Source organism: Lonchura striata, chromosome 10, assembly GCF_046129695.1.
Source record: "Lonchura striata isolate bLonStr1 chromosome 10, bLonStr1.mat, whole genome shotgun sequence".
Taxonomy (NCBI): Eukaryota; Metazoa; Chordata; class Aves; order Passeriformes; family Estrildidae; genus Lonchura; species Lonchura striata.
This window is the reverse complement of record NC_134612.1, coordinates 17,310,376-17,324,233: the sequence shown is the minus strand read 5'-3', so window position 1 is coordinate 17,324,233 and position 13,858 is coordinate 17,310,376. Positions and strand designations below refer to the sequence as shown.

At 46.5% G+C, this 13,858-nt stretch overlaps 1 protein-coding gene across 10 annotated transcripts in view; it reads left to right on the top strand.

The window, feature by feature from the left end:
* The window catches only part of LPP (LIM domain containing preferred translocation partner in lipoma), a 326,612-nt gene that overhangs the window by 16,603 nt on the left and 296,151 nt on the right, over positions 1–13,858 (top strand). Inside the window, exon 1 of one of the 10 annotated variants that reach the window (XM_021536841.2) lies at positions 392–438. The exons of 8 other annotated variants lie outside the window; for them this stretch is intronic. The gene's annotated coding sequence lies outside the window, so the exon portion shown is untranslated. Of the gene's footprint in view, positions 1–391; positions 439–13,365; positions 13,413–13,858 lie in introns of those variants that run through there. One more of the 10 variants, XM_021536842.2, reaches the window with a different exon arrangement.

The window sequence follows — 13,858 nt, the reverse complement described above, 5'->3', positions numbered from 1 at the left end:
GAGCAGTTTAATGCTGTTGGAACTGAAATGTGGTGGTGAGGAGGTCTAGAAATGAGACACAGGGATGGTTAAGGTCCAGGGGGTATTTATGTATAAAAACATCTTTCAGAGAGTAGAAGCCATGAGGACTTCACATCATCTGCTAGATGCTTTCTCAGTGACTTGTTTTACGATGTACAGTGTGACTGACATTTTTCAGGGTTGAAACTTCTTTTAAAGCTTCAGTTGAAGCTGCTTTTAAGGCTTATTCATCACTTCTGATTCTGCAGGCTATTTTTTTGGAGAATGAGAATTATGCCTTCCTTAGCACAGTTTCACTTTGGTGCTTTTTCAGAGAATCCATTTCCTTTTCGAGTTCCTTGGGATGCAGAGCAGAGCTGGGAAAACACGACATTGCATCTTTGCCATTTAAGGAGGTCTTGGTGAACCTTCTGCATAGTAAGTTTGAAATTCAAGTGTATGAGTAATCCTGCTGAACTCTGCAGTTGCTTGTGTGCCTGAAGATAAGTGAGTGTTTTAGCACTGTCCTGTACCCAAATCCTAACCTGTTCCCAAGCTAGATGGATGGGGAATAAATGCAGTGCAGTAGGGTTAAAGTTACCAGGGAGATGTCAGGCTTCTTTCCTACTGTAGCATGCAGAGTGACCAGAGCCTCGCTGCAGTGAAGAGTCAGCCTTGTACAGAGCAGGAGATCCTATTGTGAGTGGTGCAGACTTTTAGCAGTGGCATTAAGTGAAGGACTGTGGGGCAGAAGCATATTGTGGAAGTTAGGAATGATGCCTTAGACCACTGTATTGCTGCAGGAATTAGCATGGGGCTCTTGGCATGTAGTGCTTCTTTGAGTGTCTCCTTCTTCATCTGAGCTTTGGGAATGTGGCCAGAGTAGCAGGTGGACTTAAAACAATATAAATGAACATGTCTTTCTAAGGCACTCGACCCACCCAGGTCCTTGAAGTGTCTGGGTGAAAGGATGGCAGCTCACAGAGTGCCTGTGTGCCTCCTTCCTTGGCTTGGCACGGCATTTTTTGCTCTGTTGTGTGGGAGAACTGTGAACTTGGGGTGTGTGGAGGCTGGGGAAGTTAGTTGAGAAATTTTTAAGGACTATATTGTAGCTGGTAGAAGGAGCTACAAGAGCAGAGCTTGTTACAGTACTAGGCACGAGGATCCCTGCAGGGTGTGTTCATTTATAAGTCATTCTGGATGAAGTTAGTTACTCCATGGCCTCATTGCACACACAGCCTACAGGCAGTGTGTTTTGGGCACTGTTCCTACAACTAGGTGTCAAATTACTCTGGGGATGCAGGCAGGTGGCTTGCTATCACCTCACCTTTGCACTGCTGGGTGTATTGCTTTTCTGTGCTCTGCCCTGGCATAGGATAGAGAGGATTGCTCCAGTGTATTACAATGATCATCTCTGCTGCTTGTCCCCACCCTGTCTGAGGTCAGGCCACTCTCTGGGCTCTTGTACTCAGATCCACATCACCCTGCTTCCCTGGGTGCCATGGCCCAAGCCCCCAGTCTGTATTCATTTGCACACCTGAGGTGGTGTGTTAGGTCTTGGGTTACACTGTCACTGTCTGCCTGTGTTGGCTGTTGCCTGTCTCTTGAAGTGCAGTGAGGCACAAGCAAGAACTCTTGTTGTTGCAAGAACTCTTGATAAATTTCTTGTGTCTTGGGTGATTTGATTCATACCTGATTAAGGGTGTGCCCACTTTCATGGGTGGAGCTGGATGTGCAAAGGTAGCTGTATTATCAGAAAGTCACTGGCTCATCTCATTTAATTTCAACTCCCTTGGTAGAGGTACCTGCTAGAATGGGAACATATTTTGTGTGTTTTAGTTGTGCAAATTCTGCCTCAAATGAAAGTAATTCCAGATGCTTTTGATCTCCAGAAAGGCAAGACCATATAATGAAAAACATGAGTAATTCTGGGTATTGGTATACTCCTGGATTCCTTTTATCCTTTGATTTTTGTTTCCATATCGCATAGCCAGTATTTTCTTGTGCTGGCCATATCTCCAAATTTGACCAGTAGCATCTTGGGTTGGGTCTGGCACTTGTTTTGCTACCTGAAGGAGAGTTGTGTATCTAGCAAACAGCATGCATCAAATTCCTGTGAAGCCAAGCACAGAGCACAAGCTGCACCCATGAAGTGACATCTGGGTCTGAGGAGGTCCTGCCCTGGGAGATGAAGAATGCTGAGAGAAGAGCAGAAATGATTGACTTGCAGACATAGTGACTGATTATGATCAATGATCAAAAAGATGTAAAAAGTGCTTGTTAGCAGAATGTGATTAAGATGAAGACCTGATAAGTATTGAAATGTATGGAGGAAAGGGAAGCAGTAGCTTCTGATAGAGCAGAGCTGTACATGTAGGATTTGCAACTTTGTGCAAAGCAATTCTGGGTCATGGGAACATTCTGCTGCTGTGGCTTTGCCACTGCAAGCCATTGCCCCTTTTGTCTCTGTAACAAATGTGTACTGTTCAATCTGGAACCCACTTGGGCTCTTACCATCCTTCCTGGGGAGTTCATCTCCCTCACGGCTGTTTATTGCTGCAGTTGTGAGCTGTGCATACTTGCTGTCTCATTCCTCAGCCCTTACTCACAGAAGGCCTCTGTGTGAGGGAGGGACACCCAAGAGAAACATGAAACTTGTAAAGTCCCTTGCCACGAGGAATTTGGGTGGCTGATCAGCTGCAGCTGGGTGTTTGGGAGCCTGCTGGAGGTCTGTGGGCTGTGAGTGTGATCTGCAGCACCCCAGAGCGTGGGATGGAGCTTGGGGGAAGGTGATTATTTTTTCCCCTGCAAAAGGGCAACTCCCATATGGGGGCTCCTGGTAGAGCTGCACTGGCCCAGCCTGTTAGCAAAAGTCACTCGTGCATTTGGATGGGTGAAGTGGAGGAGGGGAGCAGTATGACTCACTGAAGTTATCAGCGACCAGAAGTAGGCTGTAAGCTATAGGGGACACCTCCATCCTAAATCAGTGAAATGTGTCAGGAGAGATACAGCCGTATGTGCAAATACAGTGTGTGGGTTTGGGTTTTTGTCCAGCATTCCCATCCATAAATGGGCCAGCCCATTCCTTATGCCAGCGTTCGTGTGCACTTCTCAAACCTGCTAATCCCAACAGATGTTCGACAGCTTCCAGAGCTCATAAGGAAGTTAAATATCATTGCACTTTGCTAGAGAGATGCCCAGGATTCCAGTAACACCTGCTAGAGGATCCCATTGGAGCTGTGTGTGTTGGTGGCTGTGTGGGCTCAGCTCAGCAGGGCACCTGCTGCCATTGCCTCAGGCTGCTCTGCCACAGTGGGTGAGGGCTGGGCTTCCACTGACATAAAAGACACAACTTCCTTTAGTTTGTGAGGGAGAATGGGATTTAGCAATATGTTTATACACTCCCACTTTGTTAAAGTCTAGGTGAAAGGAAAAGAGCTGTGGATTTTGTTTGCTGCCTGCCTTTGTCCATGTGCTGATCTGTCCACCTCCGTAGGGGTTGTGTGTGTAGTCCTGGTTGGACTGTGTCCTTTACTTGAGTTACTCTCTTTCTCCAACTGTCAACATTTAGTTGCAAGCTTTAACACCTCTGAGAACAAGAAAATGGCAATTTATTCTGGAGTTGTCTCTGGACTCTCCAGTTTGTGATTCAAGAAGTCTTCAAGAAGGACTGAGGATCCTATTCATTTCTCCTGGCCTCTATTTCTGCTGTGGCACATTTTAGGATAGGCAGAGTTGTAATTATAAGGCTGCTAAGTGAAGTGCTCGGGGCAGCAGTAGGAATAGTTCTGGTTACTAATAAATCAAGAATTTCCTTAGGTTTTTTCCTATTCTGTCTCTGTTCTTCTTCTGTCTCCTTGAAATATAAACAATGGCTCTGAATATCTGCATGTAGTTAAAACTTCCTGGAGTCTTCTCAGGGCACAGACCCCACCAGTTTTTGCCATTCAGCACCTCCTCAAGGACAAGTCTTGGGTGTCTTCTGTGATGACAGGGGCTGTGGGCTGCTTGTCCTGTCCCTCACTGCTCTGAACCTGGTGCAGTCACTTTGCTGCACAGTGTGTGCATCTGACACTGGTCTGTGCTTGCCAGCGGCTGCTGCCCAGCCTTTTTGTCTGCATTAGTTTAATTGAGTGAGGAGCTTGCAGGAGAAGCTATTCATTCCCCTGGTTACTGTGCTTGACAAGCAGCAGTTATTCTGGGGGTGAAGGACTGGTACAGATCTATTTACCTTGGTTGGGGATCCGTAACCCCTAGTAATTTCTTGTTCATAGGAGATGAGTGGACTTGGTTTGCTGCTAATTAAAAGCCAATAGGGTACGTAGTCTTTTCCAAAATAGTTACCATCTCTGGTGAACAGAGCAAAACTATGCTGACTTCCTGTTTGTTTCCAAACCCCTTGCTTGTGTGCCATGTTACTTTGCACTGGCCCTGAGGTATGAGAGTGCCCCATCAGGGCCAGCACCTCCATCCTGGTGCACAGGGAACTTGTGCTTGAATCCTTTATCTGCTATTGGACCAAAGGATAAATATAGAAGCACAGGGTTATAAAAAATGTTATGAAGCTAATAATTATATTTGGGATCAAGGATGTGTTTTCTTGGTCGGAAGCCATTAAGGGCAATAAGAGATGAGTGCATGTACCCTGTGTGCCAGAGTGTGTTTTCATCTTGGCTTTTTAGGGCTAAAAACCAGCAAGAAGTAGAAAAAGGTTTTGAATGTGTGTATGTGCTCACTACCAGGAACCCCAGTTCCTAGACAGTTTAGTTTCTATTGATGAAAGTAATTGGTTTCAGACGCACATTAACTTTGATTCATGTGTTGAGTTGGGCCTGCTGTTACAGTGGAAGATGCCTCCTTTCTTTCTGTTTGCCTAGTCTCTGCTTCTGTCAAGTTTTTGCCTTGACAGGACTGTACCTGCAGTAGGAGGGGATCAGGGAGTCTTCTTTTTCATCTGGTTCTGAGTGTCCATGCAAGTGTGTGTGCTCCTTGTGTGCAAGTGGGAAGGGTTGGCTGATGGCACTGCGGGGTTGAGGGCTGAAAGATGTCCAGTCCAAAGTGGCTGGGCTCCCTGGAAGCAGGGCCTTGAGCTCTGCAACTGCTGTTTGCTCTGGGTGTGAAAAGCAGAAGCACATCTCCAGCCTTCTGTTTCTCCTCACCATTACCTCGTGATGGGGTTTGGCCTCTGAGCACCAGCTGGGGTAGGAGGAATGGCTGTCTGGGCCGCAGTCAGTGGCTGAATGTCCATCTTCTCAAAGGAATGGTACTGGGGTGGGCAGGAATCTCTCAGGACTAGGTTCAGAGGCTGGGACAGGGTCAGCTCCATTCATAATGCTCTGGAAATGGATGTGTTTGTCCTGTTGTAGAGGCTGGTGATGGCAGCTGTGCCTGCTCATCTGCAGTGCCCCTTTTTGCTTTTCCACTCTGGGTACAAAAGTGAGTTGTGTTCACTTTGCACAGGAAGCATTCCCAAAATTGCTGTGCTCTGCTGTGGCATGTGCAGGGAGCAGCAAAGGGGCTGTTATTTTCTTAATCTGCCTGTTTGATGAGGCAGTATCTGGCTGTGCCCTTAGCAACGGGTTTTTTAATGCAGATCAAGTCTCCTGTTTTAATTGACTAAGAAAAAAGAACTTGAAGAGGGTATGAACCCATGACCTTGAGATAAATAGTTTCTTATTGAGTTCCTGAGCCCCTAAGCCGCCCCCTCTTGTGAGAGTAGCGTGGTTTAATCAAAGGTCAGAGGCTTTGTTGCCTCTGAACGCCTCAGAAAAAGATGGTGACGTGAGCGACTTCTCCCCGGTCCTCTGTGACTGCAGTCATTTTTGGCCTGTCAAGTTCCCTTTGAGCTCACTGTGCTTGTCCTGTGTTCCTGGGTGATGGCTCTCTTGACCTTCTGTGGTCTCTGTGAATGCTGATAAAGACCTGGTGATCAGGTCAGCTGTGTTTCTGGGGGTTGGAACTATATATATATATGGTGACTATGGGCAAATGGCTTTTGCAAGGCCTCTGTGAGCCCCTGTGTGCACTCTGAAGATTTACAACTCTGATAGGAGTAGCCTTTGCTTGCCAGCTCTTCCCACACTGCTCCCACACGTGTCTCCTGTTCCTAGGCTGAAAGCCAAGTGTGGTATCTCACTTGCTGCTGTGTGGTCACTCTTGGCTTGTGCTTGGCCACTGGTGTCCGCCTAAGATGTTGCAGTTGATCACAAAGGTCCCCCCTCATTTTATTCTGTGTTTCCTTTTTGGGTGGTGACCAGGCATATGTCTGTAGCTCTTGTGAGAGGAGCAGTATTAGTCTTTCTGTCTCCTCCTCTGCCTTCTGTTTTCCCGACTGCAGTCACTAATGCTCCTTGAGCCTGGCTGATGGCTGTCATGGAGCTGGTCTTGCTTGCACATTGGATGCCAACTTCTTTGATGCCGTGCCAGTTCAGTCTTTGAAAGTACTGTCTGGCAAGTCCTGGAGAGATCTTTGCCTCCAAAAGCTTACGCAGTTGCCTTCTGTTTTTCCCCATCACCAAGTAAAAAATAAAAACACTTGGCTTGGCAACAAATGTTGGCTTCAAATGCTGCTGACAAAATTCCTGCTGACAGGCTTAGTATGGTGGGGTAGGAGTAGGTGAAGACAGGTGTGATGGTTGTGTTATGCTGTTAGGTGCTCCTGTGAATCACACAGAGAGGCAGAAGAAGGTTGAAGAGCCCTTTCCTGGTCTCGAGTGGTTTGTACCTTCGGTGTGATGTTGCGATCACACGCTGTAGCGAATGTTTCAAGTGAGCAGATCTGAACTCTTCTGGAATACCGTGCTCAGGTGTAGCAGGTTGGAGGATATCACGTGGCAAACTCTTGGAAGAACACAGAAAATTAGTAGCCAAGAAAACTTTGTGCTGAGAAACCATCAGGTACATGGGAAGAAGTGTGATCTCTCCCTGCAAGCACCAGTGAGTTCCAGTGAGGCTGCTGGGAGGTGTATAATTGCTAACTTTGCCACTTTGCAAACCATAAGCCTCTTTCTTTTCAGTGAGAAATGGGGATGCAGACAAAGTGAACCAAATCATAGAGGTTCGGGGTAATAGTAATTGTTGGTGCTCGAGGCAAATAATAAAGGAAATGCAGTGGAAGTCCAGTGTATTTACTTCTCCAGGTCAAGGTACAATGCCATGGAAGGTCTAAATCCTTTTTATCATCTGTTTTTAAAGAGAGTAAGGAAGTGACAATACTTGCCCTTGCTGTGCTGAAAATTTCATGATAAATTACAGTCTCCTTTTACAGACAATTAATTAAGCCCCTTTAGTGGGACAATATTCCACAGAATTCTCATGGAAGTCTGTGTGTGCTGGTTCTCTTGCACAAGATGGTGAAGGGGTATCCAACCTCTGCTACCTTCCCTTTTCTTGTGCCCAAGTCCCAGCTGGCAGGATGGGAACATGTTTAGGGCTGGGTGTCAGGCAACTGTGTGCCCTCCCCACCTCTGTTACCTTCTGGGGGAGGAAGTCCTTCCCTTGCATGCAGGGGAATTGCGTGGAGCTGCGTGTCATCCTGCAGGCAGATCACCAGGTTGCTGTGCTGGGTAGATGGACTTTTGGCAGCTGTGCTGTGGGACAGCATGTGCATGGTTCTGCTGAGCTGGGGCATTGGGACTGCCTTTCCTTCCCCTTGTTGTGCTGCTATGAGTGCAGGAAACCCTCTCATTCTCCTTTTTTCTGGTTATTAGTGTCAGGCTGGGGTTTGCACACTGCAGGGCTGGTGGTGGTGATGTTCAGATGTCCTTTGGGGAAGGAGAGGAGCAGCAGTTTTGTCTGCAGTGATGGTCCAGGGCTCTGTGTGATCATCACAGCAGGTTGCCACCACAGCAAAGTAAAGGACAGCACCTTTGCCATTGTCCCTCCCCATCCCTACCCTGGAGTGGGGACTCTGGGAGCAGCCCAGTTTCTCCATCACATGAAGGAAAAGCATAAAGCAGAGCCTCAAGTGCTGCCCTTCTGTTTCTTTTTTTATTCCTTTGCCATAAGGGCCAAATTCAGTCAGGAGTCTGGCTTCCAGTTGAAGTCAGGGTTATTTAGGAAGTAAACCAGCCTTTTAATGTATCTTCTGCATGTCTCAGTCCCTGTCTATGATGGAAGTAATGGTACTCTCCTGTTCAGAAGGCAGATGTGTACACAGGCATTTCTGGCCCTTGTACTTTTCAGATGTAATAAGAGCGGGTATTACAGCTTCTCAGAATTGCTCCAGAAATTTTATCTATATTTGGAATAAATGGGTCCTTTCTCAAATTGGAGCTTTCTGAGGGAAATGTCAACTTGCAACTCATTTCTTGTAAGGAAAAAAAAAACCCTTGTTTTTTTCCCTATTATTCTATTTGTGACGGTAAAAATATTTGTTGAAAACAGAAATGTTTTTATGAGGTGCAGTCAGTGGTGAGGCTTCTCCACTTGCTGCTGGGTGATTGCCACATGTCCATGTTTACCTGGGTCTCTCTGCCCCATCCAAGCTTTTTCCTTTTTTTCTTGAAGGAATAAGCTTCTTTGGCCTCTCCTAGCAGCTCTTTGGAAAGGGGAGCAGCAACACTGAGAAAGTTTTGATTTTTTGTTGTTTTTTTTTTAATACATACTCATCCCACCTGGATGTATTTTTTTTAAGTCTGAAATGGGAACAGGCCGGTCCTGGACTTAAATTTATCTTTTCTATTAAGATATAAAGGTGAAAGAACTTGGTTAATGCTTGTAGGGGCAAACATTTCTAAACCAGAGAGATTTACTGATCATGGTTGATTGTGCTTTTTTAAACATCTCCATGGATTATAATGTTTTCAAAAATACCAAGTCTGACCACGTGGGCACAGGAGTGTGGAATCCAGCTGTCTGCCAGCTATCTGTTGCTATTTTCAAATTATCTGACCAAAAATGTGAGCCTTGGACAGGAAGACTGTCCGGTCATGAAGGCTCCAAGTTTTAAAAGCTTTCTTTACAAATGGCTTGAAGGACCATGATAAGAGGGCCTGCCATGCTGCCAAGGGTTTCATTGTGGTGGCACCTGAGCAAGCCTGGGAGAAGGTGTTCTCTGCCTCCAAAATTTGCCCATTTAAAATGGTAAAAAGAACATTATGCTTTATTATAAAATGCAACAATAAACCCCTTAGATTTGGCACAGAAACATGTACCACCTCTGCCCTAGGAGATTTCAGCTTAAAAGTGGGCTGGGCTTCTGCCTTGGGGCACAGCACTGCTCTGTTCCCTGTGCTCCTGGGCACTGTCAGTGGGTTTTTCTTGACTGAGCACCTTAAACACAAGAGTTGTTTTGGGGCACTGTTCTGCTGGTGCTGCCTGGGGAGGATGGCCATTCCTCGGGCAGTGAGGGAACGGCATCTTTTGTGGTTTGGGTTGAAAAACTTTCTCCATTGTTTGAAACTCGGGATCCGTGGTACTCTAAATGATTGATTGTCCTTCTTTGATCAAGAAGCTGGGGTGCATTTGAGTGAGAAAGTGGAAGTGCCCCCCTCTTGCTCAGTGTATCTCTGACCAGGCTTAGTGAAATGCAGACAGCAAACAGTGGGGGGAAAAACAAAAATGAAAATAAAAGTCACTGAGGCTGTTTTGAAAATCTTCCAGTAAACTGAGGGAATGTGAGCAGCGTGAGGTCAGTAGTCTGTGCTTGAAAAGGAGGGATCCAATCCTGGTGTCAGTTACAGACCTGTAAATCACAGGCAGTGCTGCTGGCAGTGACAGCAGCTGCTGAAAGGCTGCTCCAGCATGGGACCTGCAGGCTTTCTGGCACAACATGCTGATTCCTCTCGTTCCTTAGCCACCCTTTTTTCTAGCTGTCCTTGGGCATTTAAAATAACATCAGTGCAGCAAAGCTGGTCCTGCTTTTGGGTTAGTTCTTGACCATTGTGACCCAGTGGCTCCAGCTCAGGGTGATTCCTGGCTGCTGGGATGCTGTAGGTAGGGCTTTCTCACAACTTCCTTAGCTGCTGTTTAGATCTCTTCTGCTCTGAATGATCTTTTAATTTCCTATAGTACAGCAATCTCTGGGGCAGCTTGGCATCCCTTCAGTGGAAATTGAGTTCTGTGCTGAAGTGTTCTCTTTCCCTACCTGTTCTCCTAACTCATTTTCCTCTCTTGTTTTAGTCACATTTAACAAACACCAGGACAAACCTGAAAATCAAGTGGGACAGCAAAGGCAAAAAAATATAGCCTGGTCTCAAAGCTTGCTGGGCACTGCTGGAGGACCTTGGGGCAATGCTTTTAGCACCTGGCTCTGCACCCTGCAGCACATAGGGGCTTCTAGGGAGTTTGCTTATGGGAGCTCTTTTTCCCCACCCAAGCTGATGTTCTGTGCTGTGGTCAGAATCAGCTTTCCTCCAGGATGAGGCTGCACCAGAGCTCGGAAGTGATAAGCCCCATTATTGCTAATTTTGACACACAGGGTTGTAGTGGGGTTGGAAGCAGCTCTGTCCTGAGTGCTATCGAGGAGGGGCGTGTGCTTCCTTACAGACTGAAACCATTCACAGAGTCACTGCTTCTCACCAGCACAGGATCTGACACCCAAAAAGGCAGCATCCAGGCTGTTTGTGTTGGTGACTCCCTGAGCAGGTGCTGTGCTGGCAGCTGAGCAGGGGAAACGTGTCCCCAGCTTTTGTTGTCTTGTGTGATCCTTTTATTAGATAACTTCAGCAGTGTACTGTTGAATTGAGCAGTTTAATTTTAATCCATGAAACCTGAGAAACACAGATGCTAACAGAGAAAACTGTTAGGGCCAGATCCTGCATGTGTCACTGTCCCAGTGTAGAAAGATGAGTACCTGTCTATGTATGGCTGTATTCAGGTGTAAAGCTACCAATGCATATAACCTGATTTTTAAGTCAGAGTTGGACTCCAAATTGAGATTTGTGTGAAAGGGATCTGATTTTTCCAATATGTGAGAATGTGGAGATCTCAGACAGCTCCCTCAGTGCTTGCAGTGGCCAGAGTGCCTGAGGGTCAGGGCTGTGGCAATGGAGGGAGATAATGTGAGATTTCTGAGTTTGGGAACTTTGGCCAGCAAATAACACATATATTGGCACAGAGTAGGAAAGACATAAAAAGACATATGTCAGAACAGGGCAGGCTTTTAAGTGGTTTTCATTTAAAGTGAAAAGGTCAGATTGAATGAGGTTGGCATCTGGGGAACTGTTCGTGCACATGCCAATCAAAGGGGGGGACCCATGTCAGTTCATGCTGATGGGTGACTGGCTGAGAGCTTGTCTGTGTTTTAAAATTGGTGACTGGAACAGTTAAAATGACAATTTTCCTTGTGGCTGTCAGGTTGAACCATCTGCTTCACGAAGGAATGGAACAAAGGATCCCAGCACGAGGCTGCTTTATCCCACTTCTGCTGGTGTTTGCACTTGGGCTTCAGCAAGTACAGCTATGCTGATTTAAAATATAATAATAGTAATAAATAGACTCTAAATATTGGTAACACTTTCAGTGTAAAGGAGATTAAAAGTGAATGCAGCTTTTAAGTAGTCAGAAAACAGATGCCATTCAAACTAGACTGTTCTGGGAAAAGTCTAATGAGCTGAAGTCATTTTCACACGTAGATTTTTCATTTAAAGGGACTGTGGTGTCTGGTTACTTCCATTTCTATGAGGCAACAGTGGAGTTATGTTAGGGTTGCCTGTTTGTCTGAAAGTACTGACTTCTGCTCTTTGAAACTTGGAATTATTGCAAAGGTTTTTTCACTGACCATTCCTGAAAAATCTGAACAATCTAAGAAAACTTAAGCCATAACACAGGACTGATGCTTAAATTCAGGCATTGTAAACTACTGGTTTTAGATTTAAATCTGCAAACAGAAAAAAAGTTCTTTCTGTACTTGTGTGTTAGGTTCATATTTATTGTTTTCTTAAGAAACATTGATTCTTACTGTCAGTAGTACAGCATCACTATTGCCAGCCAGCGAGTGAACAAACTGCTTCTGATAATTTTGTCTCTAATGGAGTAGTTTGATAGACTGGCTCTGGTGGGTGTTGCTGTGACCAGTCAGGCTGTCCCTGTCCTCTCAGCTGTGGATGTGCTGCCAGGATGGAGTGCCTGAGTGCCTGCCTGGGCACCCATGGGGTGCTGGGCCCCACGTGCTGCTGAGAGGGAGGTTTCACAGCAAGTTTTCAGCTGGGTGCCTCAAGGAGGGTATGTGGTGTCCTGCTCACCTTGCTGCAGGATCCCTGTCACAGGTGACAGGGACAGCTGATGTGGGAAGCAAAGCCAGGAAGATGCAGTTCAACTGGCCAAATCCTGTCACTGATCTTGTAAACATTTTGGGAGTTAAACCGGGTGAGAGACAATTCTGAACCAAGATTTTTTTACACACAGGTTGGGTCTTACCTGGAGCTCCTGGAGGTGCTGTTGTGAGTTTAACTGAAATAGTGTTGGAATCAGAGGGGAGTGTTGTTGTCTGCTGCCTTTGCAGATAAGACTGAAGGGCATTTTGCCAGGAGTCTGTGGGAAGGACCTAAATTGTATGTGACTCTACATCATTTTAAAATGAAAAGTAAACATGTGCAACCATAATATTTGCTTGTTCTTGTCTCCTCATTGATGGATGGAGAGAAATTGCTCTTTGGCTGAGTTCAGCAACAAACCTCTGCAGTTACTCATCTTCATCCCTGCAGTGAGAGGGAGAGACCATTGGAATTTACAGTTGGTTTTGTCCTCATAACACCTTAGGGGAGCTCTGATGGGCCTGAGGACTGTTAGACCTGCCTATCCCTGTGCTGAAACAGAGCTGGGTGCTAGAACAGGGACCATGGGACTGAGCTGGGTCAGAATGAAGCTCAGTGTGCTGTTGTGGTGTTGGCACAGTGGGCATGTGCCTCTGCTTGGGAGAGGCAAAAGCCCTGTCGCCCTCCTGGCTATTGCATGGGGGATAAGGGGTGTTGGAGGGGCAGGGAGCCATTTCATTGTGTGACAGGGAAGAGGGGCTTGGACCATGAGCCACCAACACATTGTTACTCCTTGTTTGTTGTAGATTTCTGCGCTCACCTGCACCATCATGAGCAGCCCAGGTACAACAAACAAGTGTGAACTGAGCTTTTCCATAGTGACAGCAGCAAATAGGAGAAGCTTTCTCTGCTGAGCTGTGATGACAAGCTTGTGCTTGTCATGGGCAAAGATAGGGCTTTAGAGTGACCAGGATGTGGCTGGGATGGGATGCTGGCCAGGGGCTGATTGGGACAGGAAGGAGTGTGTGCATTAGATGCTGCTGGTCTCTGTAGGGTGCATCCTGACATGTGTCCTGGCATGTCCCATGCCAAGTGCAGAATGGTGGCCTGGTTGTCCCCTCTGCTCTGACTTAATCATCTGCAGAAGGGGAAAACACAGCATTGAGCAGGTCACATCAAGAGAAGGTGGTGTCTGCTTCTCAGCTTCAAGAAAGGGTGAGATAGTCCCCACTGGGGATTGTACAGAGCTCCAGAGAAAAAAGGCTGTGCTGAGGGGGAGGGCTGGTGCTGTAGCTCTGCTCATAGTAATGGTAACTCCATGAGCTTCAAAATGCCTTAAATGGCACCTTCTAGCTTGCTCACTGTGCTCAAGACCAGAGATGAGTGATGGTTCACCCTGTACTCTTATTTTATACCTCATTTGGCATCTCCTTATCCTTTTCCTTTCTCAATGGTATTAAGAGCAGTAAAGGAGCGGTGACGTGAGGAGGTGGGAGTTGTTGGCCAGACTCTGGCAGCTGACATTTCTGGTCATTGCTGGTCACTGGCCCAGTTCAGGGTAGTGGGTCATGCTTTTAGAGGTGCTGAAAGTAGTCCAGGAGTATGGACACTTCCACTTGAGAAAGCTGGGAAGGAAAATACTGCATTTCCCAGAAACTGTG